The following is an 18,742-nucleotide window of genomic DNA, read 5'->3' as shown; positions in this document are numbered from 1 at the left end:
TGTCAATTATAAAACATAGCTATGATTTTATTTTCTAGTACTTATGTGGTTACAAATTCCCAGTTCAGTCAACTGTTTATTCTTCTCTCACAGTTTCTAGTCTCAACTCTTCCCCCCTCCACTCCTGCTACTATCTTGGTTGCCATTTTCTGAGAATTCTCTATTTGTAGGTCCCTCATAGAGTGGTATGGACCATGTTTTCTCCCCACCCTGAATGGGCCCAACTTTCTAAACACAGGGGAGCTCTCCAGGTAATCGGTGGCCTGGATCGCTCTGTACTTTTATACTCAGCTCCCTCCTTATCCTGGTCCTGAGGTTTCCCTTCAAGTAGCAGTGTGAGAGAAAACAACACTAGACAATGTGAATATTCCCTCATGTGACTTACTACTCAACACTGAGTCAGATGAGAATCAGTGGGAGTAGCAGCACCCAGGGTGGGTCTTGTGCACCCAGGTTCAAGTTAATCCTTTTATATGGAAAGCTCTGTCTCCCAGATAGAGATACCCAGGTCATTTAAGGCTCTGACCAGTTATGGTTTTATTCAGAGCTTGAGGATTTCCTCATAATGCTGTTTGCATCATGAAGGCATCCTTTGCCAGAGTGATAGGGTGTGGAGAGTGCACCATGCTGAGATCCTCAACCCCATGGGGTCTGATCCACACTGTGTTCCTGGCTGCTGTTCCTTCTGTGGTTAAAAAATATAAATCACTCCATATTCCTGCCTCTGCCCCTTCGTTTTATCTTTCTAATTTCCATATAACATGGCTTATCAGTTTGGTTTTTCCTGAGCCTTCTAATTTATCTTCTATTTTCACTACCTAATTTTTTTAAATTTAATTTTATTTATTTTTTATACAGCAGGTTCTTACTGGTTATCTATTTTATACATATTAGTGTATGCATGTCAATCCCAATCTCCCAATTCATCACACCACCACCAACTAACTCCCCGCCACGTTCCCCCTGCTGTCCATACGTTTGTTGTCTACATTTGTGTCTCTATATCTGCCCTGCAAACCAGTTCATCTGTACCATTTTTCTAGGTTCCACATATAAACGTTAATACATGACATTTGTTTTTCACTACCTAATCTTGATGCCTGCCTGCTTCTCTTCTCCTATGCAATGGCTGTCTCCTCCAATCAGTACTTCACACTCAACAGTGCCAAAGTTAGAAGAAATATTCCAAGTGTGATTTGATCAGGGCAGCATCCAGTGCAAGTATCACCTCCCTTAAAATGGACATTCCTGAAGCCCATCTTTGCTCCCACTTTTCCACTGAAGTTGTGCTAGCTAGACTCTCCACTGACCTTCAACAGCTGATGAAAATGTTATGACTTTATTGACCTTTCTGTGACCTGACATGGCTGACAACTTCTTTAGCATTAAACCTCTCTGTAAATGCAAATCAAAACTACAGGGCTTCCCTGGTGGCGCAGTGGTTGAGAGTCCGCCTACGGATGCAGGGGACACTGGTTCGTGCCCTGGACCGGGAGGATCCCGCGTGCCACGGAGTGGCTGGTCCCGTGAGCCATGGCCGCTGGGCCTGTGCGTCCGGAGCCTGTGCTCCGCGGTGGGAGAGGCCGCGGCGGTGAGGGGCCCGCGTACCGCAAAAAAAAAAAAAAAAGTCTACAAATAACAAATGCTGGAGAGGGTGTGGAGAAAAGGGAACCCTTCTACACTGTTGGTGGGAATGTAAGATGGTGCAGCCACTATGGAGAACAGTATGGAGGTTCCCCAGAAAACTAAAAACAGAATTACCATATGATCCAGCAGTCCCTCCTAGGCATATATGCAGACAAAACTGTAATTCAAACAGATACATGCACCCCTATGTTCATAGCAGCACTATTCACAATAGCCAGGACATGGAAACAACCTAAATGTCCATCGACAGATGAACGGATAAAGAAGATGTGGTACATATATATAGTGGAATACTACTCAGCCATAAAAAAGAATGAAATAATGCCATTTACAGAAACATGGATGCAACTAGAGATTGTCAACTAAGTAAAGTGAGTCAGAAAGAGAAAGACAAACACCATATGATATCAGTTATATGTGGAATCTAAATGATACAAATGAACCTATCTATGAAACAGAAACAGAATCATGGACAAAGAGAACAGACTTGTGGTTGCCAAGGGGCAGGAGGGTGTGGGAGGGATGGAGTGGGAGGTTGGGGTTAGCAGATGTAAGCTTTTATGTATAGAATGGATAAACAACATGGTCCTATTGTATAGGGCAGAGAACTATATTCAATATCCTATGATAAACCATAATGGAAATGAATATTAAAAATGTATATATAAGTGAATCATTTTGCTGTACAGCAGAAATTAACAGAACATTATAAATCAACTATACTTCAATTAAAAAATTATTGAAGAAAAATCTCTCTTTAAACTCAGCCTCAGTGACAACACTCTCTCCTGGTTTTCTGTCCACCTCTCTGAATATTCATTTTAAGATTCCTCTAGAGATAATGTGTTCCCATTCACTTCTTATATGATAGTATTTGTAAAGGCTACATCACTGCTTCTTTGATCTTCTCATTCCATCCTCAATCTCTGGGTGATTTCAAAGACATGCTTTAGGTTATATGCTGTTTACTCCTGACTTTCAAATCTATAAATCTCCAGCCAGCTTTCTCTTCTGAGACCCAGGCCACTATCAGCAATACCTGCTGAGCACCTCTATCTGAATGTTCCACAGAATCTCCCCCAACTTGTCTAACTTAAAAACATCACCTCCCTACTGCCCTTGGGGGACTTCTCCCCACCCCTCCATATTCCTGGCCTTTCTTGGTAAACAGCATCATCACGTGTCACCCAAATCTTAACTGTGAGGGTCATCCTAAACTTCCCCTTTTATTTTTATTCTCCACATCCAATTAGTGATTAGCAAATGATACCCATTCAAGATGTTTTTCCATGTAAGAATAAAAATATAAAATGGGATTCATATTTTTTTCAAATTTTGCCATAGAATGGGTCTCATTTTTATTGCACTATTTTAAATCCACAGAATTCATATTTGTATAAAATGCAACCATACCACACTAAGAACTATGTTAGGGTTTTTACCACAAGTTATCTCATGTAATTCTCCTAAAAGCTTTGTGAATTTGGCATTATTTTTTCTTGTTTGCAAAACAATGAAATGATGCTTGGAAAGTAGGTTAAATCGCAGTGGTATGGTTGGGATTGGTCTGAGTCTGTCTGACTGAACAAGTACTTTAAACTTTGTAGAGTGTGAATTATGCTCCCTAATATTTGGATGAAAATAAATGTCATATTTATTTATTCCCCTATGTCAGGTCCGTCTGCTACATGTCTCCACCCATTTGGCAGCCAGTAAAGTCAATCTCAATCATGACATGTAATCCTAATCCCCCTTGGCCCCTGCTCCTTGGTTGTGCAAGAGTCTTAGAGGTCTCTTAGAGCCCAAGAACCCAAGAAGAGCACTGGACTTGAGCCCACTAAGTCCAGTGCTGGCCACCACACCTGCGCTTCCTAAGTTGATTCAGTCCCTTGAAGGCAGGAGGCTCCACAGTTTCTGAACCAAGCTTGGGCACAGGGATTTTTACCATGGGGTTCAAGGCAGGCTTTTTAGTGGTCAGTTGCTGTGGCCTTCAGAGGGCTCCCATTAGGGGGCTTGTCACCTCTTAGGAGGGTTGGCATGGGAATGCAGCACAGATGTCTGCCATAAGCTCCCATTCTTTCCCTAAGTGGTGAAATCAGGAATTGAGATAGGGTATGTTTGAACCTAAGTCTTGTTTTTTTATCTACTACATCATAATGCCTATCCTTGAACTTGTGTTGAACAAAAATGCTGAGGTCTTTTTTATCCGAACTGCTGGCCAGCAGTTTTACCTTATGTCACTGCTATTCTCAACCTAAACACAGCAGTTCCTGTTATTCCTATTCAAGTTCATCTTGTTGATTTTGGTTCTAATTCCAATATTCAGTGAGTTAGCTATGTTGTACAGCCTGTGGAATTCACTGCTTTTATAAACATGATGCTTACAGTCTTATCAATGGTGAAAAAATGTTGAACAAAAATCCTGTCCACTCTTCCTTTCTGGGGCTCATTCTGCTGCCCTGAGCTGTTAAGATGCCTCTCTGGCTTTGCTTTTTTTTGTGTTTTTTTTTTTTTTTTTTGTGGTACGCAGGCCTCTCACCGTTGTGGCCATTCCCGTTGCAGAGCACAGGCTCCGGACACGCAGGCTCAGCGGCCATGGCCCACGGGCGCAGCTGCTCTGCGGCATGTGGGATCTTCCCGGACCGGGGCACGAACCCGTGTCCCCTGGATCGGCAGGCGGACTCTCAACCACTGCGCCACCAGGGAAGCCCGCTTTTTTGTGTTTTTAAAATCAATTTTCTATCCATATTTTCCCCCTTCCCACAAGACCCTGTATTGTATGGAAAGTGGGCGTGGTTTATATGCTGGTGGGACACTTAACCAGGATCACGACCACCAGGGTGGTGCTAGTTCTGGGTGGAGTGAGGGGAAGACTGTTCCATAGCTGATTGTGGTACAGAATGGTCTTCAGAGGATTTGGCCAAACAGCCACAGCCGGGCCAGGTAGTGAGCATGAAAGAATTCCCATCTGGTGAGAGTCCTGCAGGTGCGTAGAACACAGGGATCGGGGTATGGCAGCTGTCAACATGTGGTGACCATGGCAACAGGCAGGTGATGAGGGACAGGTGGTCAGGCAGACACTGAGGGTCTGTATACAGAGCTAAGGGACCAGAACAAGCAATGGAGGACCCCAATTCAGGTGAGGGTTGCCAGAGTTAGCAAGTAAAAATACAGGACGCCCAATTAAATTTAAATTTCAGGTAAAGTTTTCCTTTTCTTTGTAGTATAACTTTGTCCTGTACAATATGTGGCATATACTTATACTAAAAATTTATTAGTTCTTTATGTAAATTCAAATTTAATTGGGCATCCTGTATTTTATGTAGCAAGCCTAATCCAGGTAGAACTGGAAAATGGTGTAGAGTTAGGTCCCTCTATCTTTAGACTAGGATAACAATGGACACATAACAGGGGTCTTCTAAGAATTAAAATGAAATGCCTAGCACAGAAGAAGTGCACAATAAATGTAAATGTCCTTTCCACCTTCACACAAGCTTCTTTCCCTTCTTATTGAAAGTCTAGCATTAAAATTTTGATTAGGTAGTTGTCATAAATAAAATATCATATAAGCCGTAAGAATGAACAAACTCTTTGAGGGAGAGAATTTTTAAAAATTTGCTGGTGCCAAAGGGTGAGCCTTGGGAAATACCCATGATTTAAGAAAAGGCAGGGAAGCCAATTGGGGACTGTTATGGTTAATTTTATGTGTCAACTTGAATGGGCCATGGGGTGCCCAGATATTTGGCTAATCTTTATTTCTGGGTGTGTCTGTGAGGATGTTTTTGGATGAGATTAACATTTGAATTAGTACACTGAGTAAAGCAGATGGCCCTCCCCAGTGGGAGTGGGTATCATCCAAGCCATTGAAGGCTGAATAGCCAGCTTGCCAACTGCAGATCTTGGACTTCTCAGCTTCCATAATTGTGGGAGCCAATTACTTACAGTGTGTGTGTGTGTGTGTGTGTGTGTGTGTGTGTGTGTGTGTGTGTGTGTGTGTGTGTGTGTGTGTGTGTGTGTGTGTGTGTGTGTGTGTGTGTGTGTGTGTGTGTGTGTGCATACATATGTATATATCCTATTGTTTCCCTAAACTAATAGAAAAATGGAGAGAGCAGAGAACCAGGGTGGAGAGTCAGGGAAAAACCAGGATAATGCGGTATCTTGGAAGCTGTGAGAATAGAGAATTTACATTAAAAAAACAAAAATGAGGTTCACAGTAAATGGTTAATGTCACTGTCTTTCTGGAGATAAAAGAAGGTCCTAAAGAAAAAAGTTCTTGACTTCAGTTTCTAAAAGGGTAATATTTGTTAAATCTGATTAATGGATATGTGCTTATTATTAATTTCTTTCTTCCTCTAGATGCTTAAATGTTTCATAATATTTTACTTTGCTTTGATCAGAATTTCCCAAACTTATTTGGTCACATAATTATTTTTTCCTACCAAATATTTTTTAATATTTTAAGTAACACTTGTGGAAATATTGGTCTATATGTCCCTGGGATCTAACTCTTGAATGTCAGGCTATAACCACCAAACCGTAGTTCAGACCCATATCGAACTTATATCCAAAACAATGTTTTGACTTTTAATGGCATTTGGGAATCATAGTAGAATGTTTTTTAGGATACTGTCTTCTAGAGAGCATATGTCTCCTTTGAGAATAAGTTTAAGTTAGGGAGAAATAGAAGAAAGATACAGAGTGAAAAACTCACATTAATTTATTATTTTCCCTTAAGATTCTATATACATGAGAAGAAGCTCACAGTTAAGTTTTTAGAATATCTACCATTTTATACATCAGAAATACTGCATTAAAAACAAAAATAACTTCTCTAGAATGTCCTACTTTGGGTAAGCAGAACAAGATAGTTGCTACGAGTGGTCCAGGAATTGAAATAATATTTAAATTTTTTAAAGATTAAGTTTAAATAGAACATGCAATTTAGCCATGGAAGCAGATTAACTGTTAAGTGTTCTACTCTTGGGAGTTCTATTTCTAATGGGATATGGTTAAATTTTCCTCTGTTTGGAAGGGAAAGTGTTGTTATATTTTTTGACATTAGATGTTGTGCAAAAAGGAATGGTTAGTTTAAACAGGGAACAGAAAACTCTTGACCTCGTACTGGCAAAGTTCCATTTTGATTTTGGATGAGGAGAATGACTTCATTAAACAATTGAGGTTTACTTTCGAACAAAATTTTTCTTCAAGTAAATGGGTGTTTGCAGAATTTTGACACAAATATCTCTTAGGAGAATTTGTCAGCAAAATGATGAAAGTCTTTTCATACTGTCAAGTAGTTTATGATTGGAAAATGTCTAATAATTATGAGGCTTTGGAAAAATATTCAAAATAGAGGTTATATGGTGAGGATTAAAATTTATGCTGAAAGGTGTTTTATGACTCATTCTATTCTAGGCAGGTGGCAGTCAGGTGAGAACAATATATCATTCTAGAATGGGGTAAAGTTTCAGTGGAAATTGTGTAGGGAAATGAATCCTAAATGTAGAAAATCAAAGTATGAATCTGAGCTCTGGATAACTGTGTGTTATGGACTGAATGGTTGTGCCCCTACCAAATTCATATGTTGAAGTATTAACTCCCAATGAGATGGTTAGGAAGTAGGATCTTGGGGAGATAATTAGGTTTAGAAGAGGTCATGAGGGTAGATCCCCCATAATGCGATTGCTGCCCTTAGAAGAAGACGAAGAGACACCAGAGCTTCCTTTCTTTACCATGTGAGGACACAACAAGAAGGCAGTTGTCTACAAGCCAGGAAAAAAGCCCTTACCAAGAACCAAATCTGCCAGTACTTTGATATTGGACTTCCCAGCCTCCAAAACTGTGAGAAATGTCTGCTGTTCAAGCCACTCAGTCTACGGTATTTTGTTATAGTAGCCTGAGCTGACTGAGACATTGTGTAATCTACAGCATGTAATTTAATCTCTTTGATCTTCAGTTTCCTGATTTGTATAATGGGGATAAAGCTGATGTGAACTATAATGTTTGTGAATGAGCCTACCAATACTAAACATGACTAAACCAATACTAAACAATCCCACTGGTAGACAGTCAATGGTTGAATGGACCCAAGAGGTTTACTCTGACATTTAAAAGCACTTATGCCTAAGCTGCCTAATGATGACCTCGATTACTAGTGAATGTTTAAATATATTCACATTCTAACAGAACTCTATTTTTAATCTCTGGGAATTGTGAAAACTGGCCCTTCTGAGGCAAAGCAGTGTTGCCAAAAAAGATCTTTGGGGATTTTTCATTTCTTGCCCCCAAATTTGGCTCTATTTGTTCTGATGAAATGAGTGTTTCAGGACACAGGTTGCCCTCAGGACAGGGGTGACAAGAAACAAATAGGGTTAAGAATTTGGCTTGCCCCAAGGGATCTTGCCATAGCTCTTTTAGGTTAAGTCCCAGAAGAGCCACCAAGCTGGGCCCCATCTTGCGAGTGCTGAGGATGGGGATGGTCTACAGCAAGGGTGGCAGACTGTGCCCACCACCACCTATTTTTGTATGAATTTCTAACTAAAAATAGTTTTTACATTTTCAGATGTAAAATAAAAAAAGACCATTCATCTTTTGGTGATTTGTTGCTCAGTGAGTTGAGGACATTTCCTCTTGGCCCACAAAGTCAAAATATTTACTTTTTGACCCTTTTTAGAAAATGTTTGCTGACCCCTGGTCTAGCAATAACCTAGAAATACTATAGGTTAGTGAGTAAGACCCAGGAAATCAAAGAGGTGGTGAAAGCGTCCTGAAGCCAAGGGTGTTTGCTCCCTACTTTGACGATCTGTTGGGTGGTGGACTGGCAAGATGTTTGCTGCTTAATAGTCAATCCCTCCCCTCCTTCTTGTTAACAGAACCTTGATTTGGTTCAAGAGTCCACTCTTCATGAGCTTCAGGGGATGATTTTCCTGCTCCTAGCCTCCCCTATTTATCTAGTTGTATATAATCGAAAACCACGATTTTCCACCAATACCCACTTCCAGTGTAACACCACAGGGTTCATTCTAGTTTTCTTCCTTTCCACACTCATAACTACCTTCTCCTAGAGGGAGAAACCCGGCTCCCAATTTCCTAGCCTTTTAACTTACTTGATCTATCCACCTCTTCCCTATATGTACCAATCTCCTACCGTCACGGCCACCTTTCCTGTGCAAGTACCACCCTCCTTACACTCCTCTGGTTCTGACATTCCACACAGGCTAGTCCCTCATCTCAAGAATCGACGTGCGGGCTTCCCTGGTGGCGCAGTGGTTGAGAGTCCGCCTGCTGATCCAGGGGACACGGGTTCGTGCCCCGGTCCGGGAAGATCCCACATGCCGCGGAGCGGCTGAGCCCGTGGGCCATGGCCGCTGAGCCTGCGCGTCCGGAGCCTGTGCTCCGCAACGGGAGAGGCCACAGCAGTGAGAGGCCCGTGTACCGCAAAAAAAAAAAAAAAAGAATCGATGTGCTTCTCACACCACCAAGCTCCATCTCCCCTCCACGCCCCCCAGGGTGACCACCTGCCTTATCTCTCCTGGGGTCCCCATTGCTTGACTAGATCACTTTCCTGTGCGCTTGGGCTCTAAGCCTTGTGCCAGGCCAGCTTCCTCATGCTGTTGGTGCCCCACCTCTGACACCATGCCCTCACCCCTCACCTCTGCCTCACTTGGATGCCCACCTCCCCCACTGAAGCTCCAACATCTGCACTGGGTAGCCCTCCTAAGTGGATGCCCTCCTCTGGGAGTGGCTATTACTCACATTCCACTCAGATGCCTACTGTGTTAGTCCCACCTAATAGGTTTAGAAAGAGGAAGGGTTCGGGTTTTCACATCCCTCCATCGTTCTTTTATTCCTGGGCAGAGGACCAGGCCTGCCTGAAGGTTGTGATATAGGCTTTGACACATTATGTGTAATGGACCAAAACTGAACCTTTAATTTTTATTATATCTTATTTCCACCAAGAGAAAGGATCTTTTCCATTTCTCCAGCTTTGAGGTATGGTCTCTTGGTTTAGAACTAACAGACTCACCTACTCAGTCACTGGATAGAGGTACCAGTGAGTGGTACCTGACTTAGCTTAGTGGAAACCAGCCTTTCACAGGCATGTTTTTCTCATTTCTACTTTTTCTCTTTTATAAACCTCGAGAAATACAGATATCTTGACCTGAAGGGAATCCCTCTTCAGCTTTACCAAGCAACGTGAATATATAGGCCTTGCAGAATGATTTGGCCAGCATGCACGTAACATTTTGTAAACCGAGTGCTATACAGTTGCTCAGGAGGCTTTGCTACAGTTATTTGATGGTGCACACTGTCGCATAATTCTGTGATGCATAAATTGTGTCTGATTTAGAAGATTTATACTGTAACATTTTCCCCCTCCAGGGCCAATGGTGTCTGGACTTATTTTTGTTTGGTTTCCACTGTGCTCACAGCAAGAACTCCCACATGAAATGCATTACTATCCAAGCAATCTAACAAATAAGTAGGGAGTGCTGGTATTACTAGAGAATAGATTTAATTCTCATGAAGTTCTTTTTTTTAAAGAGCTGGCTTGTTTTGGAAAGCAAGGAATTACAAAATCTTAGAATAACAGAATCTTCGTCTAGGAGGAACTTAAAGTTCATCTCTTCCAACAGGCTCCTCTACCCCAAGTCAGTAACTCCTCGGTAACACACTCAATGTTCTATCATAGTCAGTGAGCAGACATCCTTCCTAGTCAGCCCACTTCACTTTAGCTCTTCCTTGATCCTTCTCCCTGCTCTTATGTTGAACACATGTGCTGATATGTGTTCCAATACCAATCGAACACCACAGAGGGTTAGAGAATATATTTAATTCTCACCATGACCATTATACATTCTTTTCTTTTGGAACTTGCTTGCTTGGGAGAGCAGAGAATTACAAAACCCTAAACTCATAGAGTCTTTGTGCTAGAAGGGACTAGCCTAGAGGACTTTCCTTACATAAAGCTGAAATCTGTCAGCTATTGATTCCCTCCCAGGGATCCTAGTTCTATCATTTGAGGTCAAAATGAAAATATCTGTTGTACACCTGGTGCTTCAGCTTACTGTCAGCATTTCATAGTCTCCCCATCCCAGGAACCATTCCTGGTCTCTTGCAAGTGTCATTCATTACCACATGAGTCAGGAGGAGTGAGGAGTGGGCATTAAGTGTGAAAGGTAGACTTTTCTTCCAGCTGCTGCCGTATTCCTTAGCTGGGATCATATACCACCAGCACTTGTTGTGACTGCTTAGGGGCAGAGCAGGCCTCCTTGAACTTGTGAATTCTTTTTCTTTTGTTCTCCCCCTACTAGGGGTGCAAGGTTCTTCTCTCCTATTTTGTCTTCTTTGTTACATCCCTCCAGTTCCCTTGTGATATGGGCTTTCATTTCTCTAGCTCGCCTCACTATGTTTTCACGACCACTAGATGTTCTTTCTTCTCCTAAAGATCCCACTCCACCTGGCACATAGTGGGTACTGACTGATACATATTAAATAGGAAGACTGAATAGCCTCACACTTGATACTTATATATCGTTTCATGGTATTAAGTTTTCTTAAAACTTTGCTTTTTATTCTCTGTCACATCTTGTCAGTTTTTTTTGCTGTTGTTGTTAGAATCCCGTGCATAGAATAACCACACAGTAATTTTCTATGGAATTGAATTAGAAATCCACACTTACCTGCCCTGATGTTCTTCCCAGGTTTCCATGTTGGCAACAGCCCCTGTTCCTTGTGGAGTTATTTTCCATTTTTCCAAGTATAAACGCATATGAATGTTTTAGAACTCTCAATATATATTGCACAACAATGGCATGACTCCCTAGGAGAAAGTGTAAGTTTATGGTAATTGCACTTAAATTCTTTACAAAAATTTATTCCACACTGAGATGTGGAAAACCTGCCTCTTAAATATTTCTGGGTAATGTTCTATAGAATTAGTGAGGTATGATTGTCATAGAGCAGGTGCTTAACAATAAGTGTTAAATGAACTAGTGAATAAATTAATACCACATATATCGGAAATGGCATTATATGGTCTTTTTCTATTAGCCCCTTGCTTTTCTACTAGGTAGACAAGAATGCAGGAATGCCTTTCATATAAAAGTCTGTCTCCATTTATGCAAGAATTTGCACCTGGATGATGGGTACAATCCAGTTAGAAATGGACTTTCTTTTGGTTATAAACAATATTCTGTTAGATTTCTCATTTAAAAGTAATTTAATTACATGATATGGGAAAAATCAACCTTTTAAACTTAACATTAAAGATTACACAATGGCAATACAATTAGAAGTCTAGTTTTAACTATCTGGCCATGAATCACAACAGTAATCATAAAATTTTCAGTATGGAAGAGGCTTTGGGAGATTTGCTCATCAAAGACCCTCATTTTGCAGATGTGGAAATGGACTCAGGGAAGTTAGGTAATTGAAATGAGTAGTATTGCTCCAAAATTCAAAATTCAAAATCGCTCCAAAATTGTTTGAAAATAGATGTAATTAGCTAAGATAACATCACACTGGATTAGGGTGGGTCTTAAATCTAATGACTGGTTTCTTCATAAAAGAAAGGAGAGGGAGATTCAGATACACAGAAACACACAGGAGGGAAGAAGGCCATGTGAAAAAGATTGGAGTGATGTAGCTATGAGCCAAGGAATGCCAAGGAATGCCAGCAAACAGCAGAAGCTAGTAAGAGGCAAGGAGGGAGCCACCTCTAGAGCCTTCAGAGGGAGCATGGCCCTGCCAACACTGTCATTTCAGACTTGTACCCTTTCCTGTTGTTTTAAGCCACACAGTTTGTGATAATCTGTTACAGCAGCCTTGGGAAACTAAGACAGTAACCTTCCAAGGAGTAGCAGTGACTCTGGAATAAAGGCTCAATCCACCCTGAGCAGTGGCATGTCCATTTCCTTGTGTGTTGAGGAGACTCAGAGGTGCTCTCTTCAGTGACTTTATGTCTTCATTAGTTCTATTACAGTTTGCTACCCTTAGGGCTTTGCTTTCTGGCCCCCTCTTACACCAAGTTGTTCTTACCCAACTCTTACACAAGTCACTTGTTCTCACATTGCTTAGAGTCTCAGAAATTTGGCCCTACACTTTTACTGCTATTCTGTGCTGCTACTTCTCTTTTCTAGGTTGCTTTTACCCCTGAGCATAAACCCTATCTATTATAATACTTCCTCAAGTATAGTATATGTGCAAAACTGTACAGGTACACTTTTCAGGCCATCTGATTGACCATAATACCTTTCCAGTACTTCTAGGCCATTTCAATGACTGACAATTTGTGGCACATTTTCCCCTTTGCAGCACATACAGACAAAAGGTAGAGTTTTTACTTTCTGATAAAGTCATTTGATGCACAGAAGTTTTAAACTTTGATGAATCCTAACTTATTTTTTCCTTTATTGCTCACGCTTTTGTTGTCATATCTAAGAGTCCATTGCCAAGCCCAAGGTCATGGAGATTTACCCCTATTTTCTCTTCTAAGAGTTTTATAGATTTTAGCCTGATATTTAGGTTATTGATCCATTTTGAGTAAATCTTGTGTATGATGTGAGGTAGGAGGTCCAAAATTTATTCTTCTGCATTTTGATATCCAGTTGTCCCAGCACTGTTTATTGAAGAGACTGTTCCTGCCACACCGAATGTTCTTGGCATCCTTGCAAAAATCAATTGACCATAGATGAATTGGTTTATTTATTTATTTTTTTTTGCGGTACACGGGCCTCTCACTGTTGTGGCCTCTCCCGTTGCGGAGCACAGGCTCCAGACGCGCAGGCTCAGCGGCCATGGCTTATGGGCCCAGCCGCTCCGCGGCATTGGGATCTTCCCAGACCGGGGCACGAACCTGTGTCCTCTGCATCGGCAGGCGGACTCTCAACCACTGAGCCACCAGGGAAGCCCTGGTTTATTTTTATACTCTTAATTCTACTACAACAGTATATTTACCTATCCTTATGCCAGTACCATGCAGTTTTGGTTACTGTAGCTTTGTAATAAGTTTCAAAATTGGGAAGTGTGTCTCCTTTAAATTTGATTTTCTTTTCCAAAATTGTTTTAGCTACTTGGGGCCCCTTGCAGTTCCATATGAATTTGAGGATTGGCTTTTCTGTGTTTCTGGGGAAAAAAAAGGACCACTGGCATTTTGATAGGGATTATACTGAATTTGTAGATCACTTTCGATAGTATTGACATCTTAATACTATTCGTGTTAGTATTACCTATTCCTTGGATATTTGATAGAATAGTCTTGTAAACTCTTTGAGCCTGTGGGTTTGTTTGTTTTTGGTGTTTATTCATGGGCAGATTTCAAAGTCTGATTAAATTTCTTTTATTGTTATTATGTCTTCCAATCTATTAACTTGGGATATTTTTCCATTTATTTAGGTCTTCTTTAATTTCTTTCAGTAAAGAAAGAAATTTCAGTGTACTAGTCTTCCACCTCCTTAAATTTATTCCTGGGTACTTTATTCAAAACTGAGGTTTTTAAAATAAAATATTTTAGGCATGCAAAGAAATATAATATAATGAACACCTGTGTAATCACTACTCAGTTTAAGAAATAAAACTTAAATACAATTAAAGCCGCTCTAACTGCATTTTTCCCCCTCCCTCAGAAGTAACTGCTCTCTTACACACCATAAACAAAAATAAACTCAAAATGGATTAAAGACCTAAATGTAAGGCCAGACACTATAAAACTCTTAGAGGAAAACATAGGAAAAACACTCTATGACATAAATCACACCACGATCCTTCTTGACCCACCTCCTAGAGCAATGGAAACAAAAATAAACAAATGGGACCTACTGAAACTTAAAAGCTTTTGCAAAGCAAGGGAAACTATAAACAAGACGAAAAGGCAACCCTCAGAATGGGAGAAAATATTTGCAAATGAAGCAACTGACAAAGGATTAATCTCCAAAATATACAAGCAGCAGCAGCTCATGCAGCTCCATATCAGAAAAACAAACAACCCAATCCCAAAATGGGCAGAAGATGTAAATAGACATTTCTCCAAAGAAGATATACAGACTGCCAACAAACACATGAAAGGATGCTCAACATCACTAATCATTAGAGAAATGCAAATCAAAACTACAATGAGGTATCACCTCACAATGGTCAGAATGGCCATCATCAAAAAACCTACCAACAATAAATGCTGGAGAGGGTGTGGAGAAAAGGGAACTCTCTTGCACTGTTGGTGGGAATGTAAATTGATACAGCCACTATGGAGAAGAGTATGGAGGTTCCTTAAAAAGCTAAAAATAGAACTACCATATGACCTAGCAATCCCACTACTGGGCATATACCCTGAGAAGATCATAATTCAAAAAGAGTCAAGTACCACAATGTTCATTGCAGCTCTATCTACAATAACCAGGACATGGAAGCAACCTAAGTGTCCATTGACAGAAGAATGCATAAAGAAGATGTGGCACATATATACAATGGAATATTACTCAGCCATAAAAAGAAATGAAATTGAGTTATTTGTAGTGAGGTGGATGGACCTAGAGTCTGTCATACAGAGTAAGTCAGAAAGAGAAAAACAAATACTGCATGCTAACACATATATATGGAATCTAAAAAAAAAAAAAAAAAGGTTCTGGAGAACATAGGGGCAGGACAGGAATAAAGACACAGATGTAGAGAATGGACTTGAGGACACAGGGAGGGGGAAGGGTAAGCTGGGATGAAGTGAGAGAGTGGCATGGACATATATACACTACCAAATGTAAAATAGCTAGTGGGAAGCAGCCACATAGCACAGGGAGATCAGCTCAGTGCTTTGTGACCACCTAGAGTGGTGGGATGGGGGGGTGGGAGGAAGATGCAAGAGGGAGGAGATATGGGGATATATGTATATGTATAGCTGACTCACTCTGTGATACAGCAGAAACGAACACAACATTGTAAAGCAATTATACTCCAATAAAGATATTAAAAAAAAATTAACTGCTTTCTTAAATTTAGTGTTTATCATTTCCTTACATAGTTTGATAGGCAGAATAATAGTCCCCTGTGCTACCTGCCCCCCACCCCCACCCCAATCCTCAGAACCTGTGAATACATGGCAAGAGTCTTTGCAGACTCAAGTTAAAGATCTTGAGATGGTGAGATTATCCTTGTTTATCTGGGTGGATCCAATGTAATCACAAGGGTCCTTATAAGTAAAAGAGGGAGGTAGGACTCCTTGTAAATACATCTCTCCAAGGGCCAGATAAGCACCAGTGTCTCTAGTTTTTATGATCTATAGATGTCTCCCAGGTCCTGCGACACATATCTCCTTGAATGTAAATTATTAGGGATCTTCCTGACATCTTGGGAACTTGACCTAGGGAAGGAACTAGGCCAGATTATACACATTTGACCTTCTTGGGGAGACAAGAGAAGTTTTATTATCCTTTTAGATCAGAGAAATTAACTAGACAGAAAGCTACAGATCTAATCTCCATAGTATGTGGAAAGTAAAATGTTTATAGAGGAAGTGAAGACAAAACATTACCTTTTTATCATATAGATTTCTGTCTCCAGAGGCTAGAGCTTTTTCCTCAGGAGCACTGAGGAATCCAGGAAAGATTTTTATTTCCTCACACTGATTTATCAACAATTGAGAGTTCTGATACAACCTTTCATGATGATTGTGGATTTGTCAATTTCTCCTTTGTATCTTTGCAGCTCTACTACTGGATACTTTCATTTAGAATTGTTATATATCTTTAGTAAATTATTTGTATTGTTTTCTTTAATTATAATGTAGTGACCCTCTTTATCAGACAAATTTTTAAAATCTACCTAAAATACAATACTGAACAAGATGAACGCAACTGAAAGGAAATTTGATAGCTATATTGATATCAGAGGGGAAAACTTTAAAGCAAAAGCATTATTAGGGATAATCTTTGTCTTCCAAGCAGTGAATTTTGTTAAATTTATTATTGCTAGATATACTTAGATTCATTTTTCTCATCTTATTTTATACCATTTATTCTCTTTCATGTACTTGTTTTGTCCTTTCCTGCCTTTATTTATTGAATTTTAAAAGCTACCGCCTTGTCCCCATTTTCATGTGTTAGAAGATATCCATTCTATTTCCATTATTTCAGTGGCTTCTCTTAAATATTTTTGACATGTGCATTTACCTTAATAAAGCCTAAAGTAAATTAATAGCTATACTTTCTTCCTGACTCATTAATGGAATTTAGAACATTTTAACTCTGATTACTTTCTCCAGTCTTAGAGTATGAATATATTCTAGCAGTTTTGTCCCTTGTTTTTTGTACTCCCACGTGTCATCATCCTTATATGTTTTTATAAGGTTGCTGGGTTTACCCTTATGCTTATTAAATTTCTTTGCCCATCATTACTATTTCATCTCACTCCTTTCCTCTGATTTCAATGTCCTTTAGAAGTTGTTTTGTGATGGGTGTATTGGAGGCAAACTCTTTCAGTCTTTGTCGTAGAGTGTCTTTACTTAATACTCATCCTTGAGTTGTAATTTACTTGCATGTGGTATCTGAGATTGGTAAGTATTTTCTGCTGACTATGCTTTCTGCGACTGCTAAGTGACATTCTTTTGTAGGTAATCTGTCTCCAGTTGCATTTAAGGTTTTCCTTTGCTTATGGCCTTTTGCAATTTCACTACAAACCCATGGTATCTTGATTATCCTGTTTGGGATTTCTTGTGCTTCTTAAATCTGAGAATTGTTGCTTTTCATCAGTTCTAAAGCATTTTTGTCTGTAATATGTTTCTTTTTGTGTGTGTGTGTGGTACGCAGGCCTCTCACTGTTGTGGCCTCTCCTGTTGCGGAGCACAGGCTCTGGACGCGCAGGCTCAGCGGCCATGGCTCACGGGCCCAGCCGCTCCGCGGCATGTGGGATCTTCCCGGACCAGGGCACGAACCCGTGTCCCCTGCATTGGCAGGTGGACTCTCAACCACTGTGCCACCAGGGAAGCCCTATTTTTGAGTTTTGCTTTGATTCCATTTGCTCTGTTCCTTCCTTCTGGAAACTCTATAAAGATATATAGAATATTGGACCTTTTTATGTTATATAATGTGTCTCTTAACCTCCTTTATATTTTCCATCTCTTTATCTCTCTGTGCTTTATCCTGTGTAATTTCATTATACATAATCCAGTTTGCTATTCCTTGTATTAGCTGGGTTTCTTCTGCTATTTAACTCATCTGTTGAGTTTTTAGTTTCAATCATTATGTTTTTAATTGCCATGAATTTTATTTGGTTTCTTTATAAATCTGCCCAGTCCTTTTTCAACAGCTTTTCTCAAGAATTTTTTTGTCTTCATCACCTTAATGTTTTCATGATTACTGACAATTTTATTCATGAAGTTATTGTTTTACTGTTGTTCACTCTTGTTGGACTTTTTTTCCTTCCTGTGTTTTGTTATTTTTATTGAGAGCTCATTTTGTTGTGGCTTAATCTGTACGAATTCTACAAGGCCAGGTTTGAGGGTGTGTTTCTTTAGAGAGAGGGTATTTATTTCTGCCAAATGCCCCATAGTTACTACCAAGTTGGAAACTCTTTTCATGTTAATGTATCAAATACAATTACAAAGGTAATAAATTCAAGTTAGATCCCACACATAATAAAATTCAAATTCCAATGCACACAATAAGTGGTCTTTGGTTACAAATTCTTTGGGAAATTTTTTTCATCCCAGGCTAGGTACTTCAGTTTTTCTCTTGTCAATAGCAGTTTTTTATTTTGTTTTTACATCTCTTTTTTATAATCCTGGATTTCTCTGTCTCTCTCCCTTTCTCTGTCTCCTTCTCTTTCTCCCTCTGACTCAGTTATGACCTCCAGCTTTGTATAAGCCTGGTAACTTTTTCTGTCCCTGCATGGCCAGTAAAATCTGAACCTATTTGTTATGAAAAGCAGCAACCACCTCCACTGTTCTCCCATCCCAAGCAACTATGGCATGGATATCTTATTGTGTGTCTGGGTTTACAAAGACTGGGGCCCTGGATATTTTCCTTACTTTCTTGAAAACTCAATTATTTTTAAAAAACAAATGTTTGTTTTAGAGAGTAGAAAACTGATTATTAGGGGTTATGGGGTA

The 18,742-nt window shown here is 40.0% G+C and overlaps 2 protein-coding genes across 2 annotated transcripts in view; one reads left to right on the top strand and one right to left on the bottom strand.

The window, feature by feature from the left end:
* Nucleotides 1-18,742, top strand: part of FBXL13 (F-box and leucine rich repeat protein 13) — a 185,033-nt gene that overhangs the window by 50,933 nt on the left and 115,358 nt on the right.
* LRRC17 (leucine rich repeat containing 17) overlaps nt 1-18,742 on the bottom strand; it is a 168,502-nt gene that overhangs the window by 43,871 nt on the left and 105,889 nt on the right. The window lies entirely within an intron of this gene.

Source organism: Lagenorhynchus albirostris, chromosome 8 (genome assembly GCF_949774975.1).
Source record: "Lagenorhynchus albirostris chromosome 8, mLagAlb1.1, whole genome shotgun sequence".
In the NCBI taxonomy this organism is placed as follows: domain Eukaryota; kingdom Metazoa; phylum Chordata; class Mammalia; order Artiodactyla; family Delphinidae; genus Lagenorhynchus; species Lagenorhynchus albirostris.
Note: the sequence above shows the minus strand (reverse complement) of the source record. Positions and strands in the feature narration are given on the sequence as shown.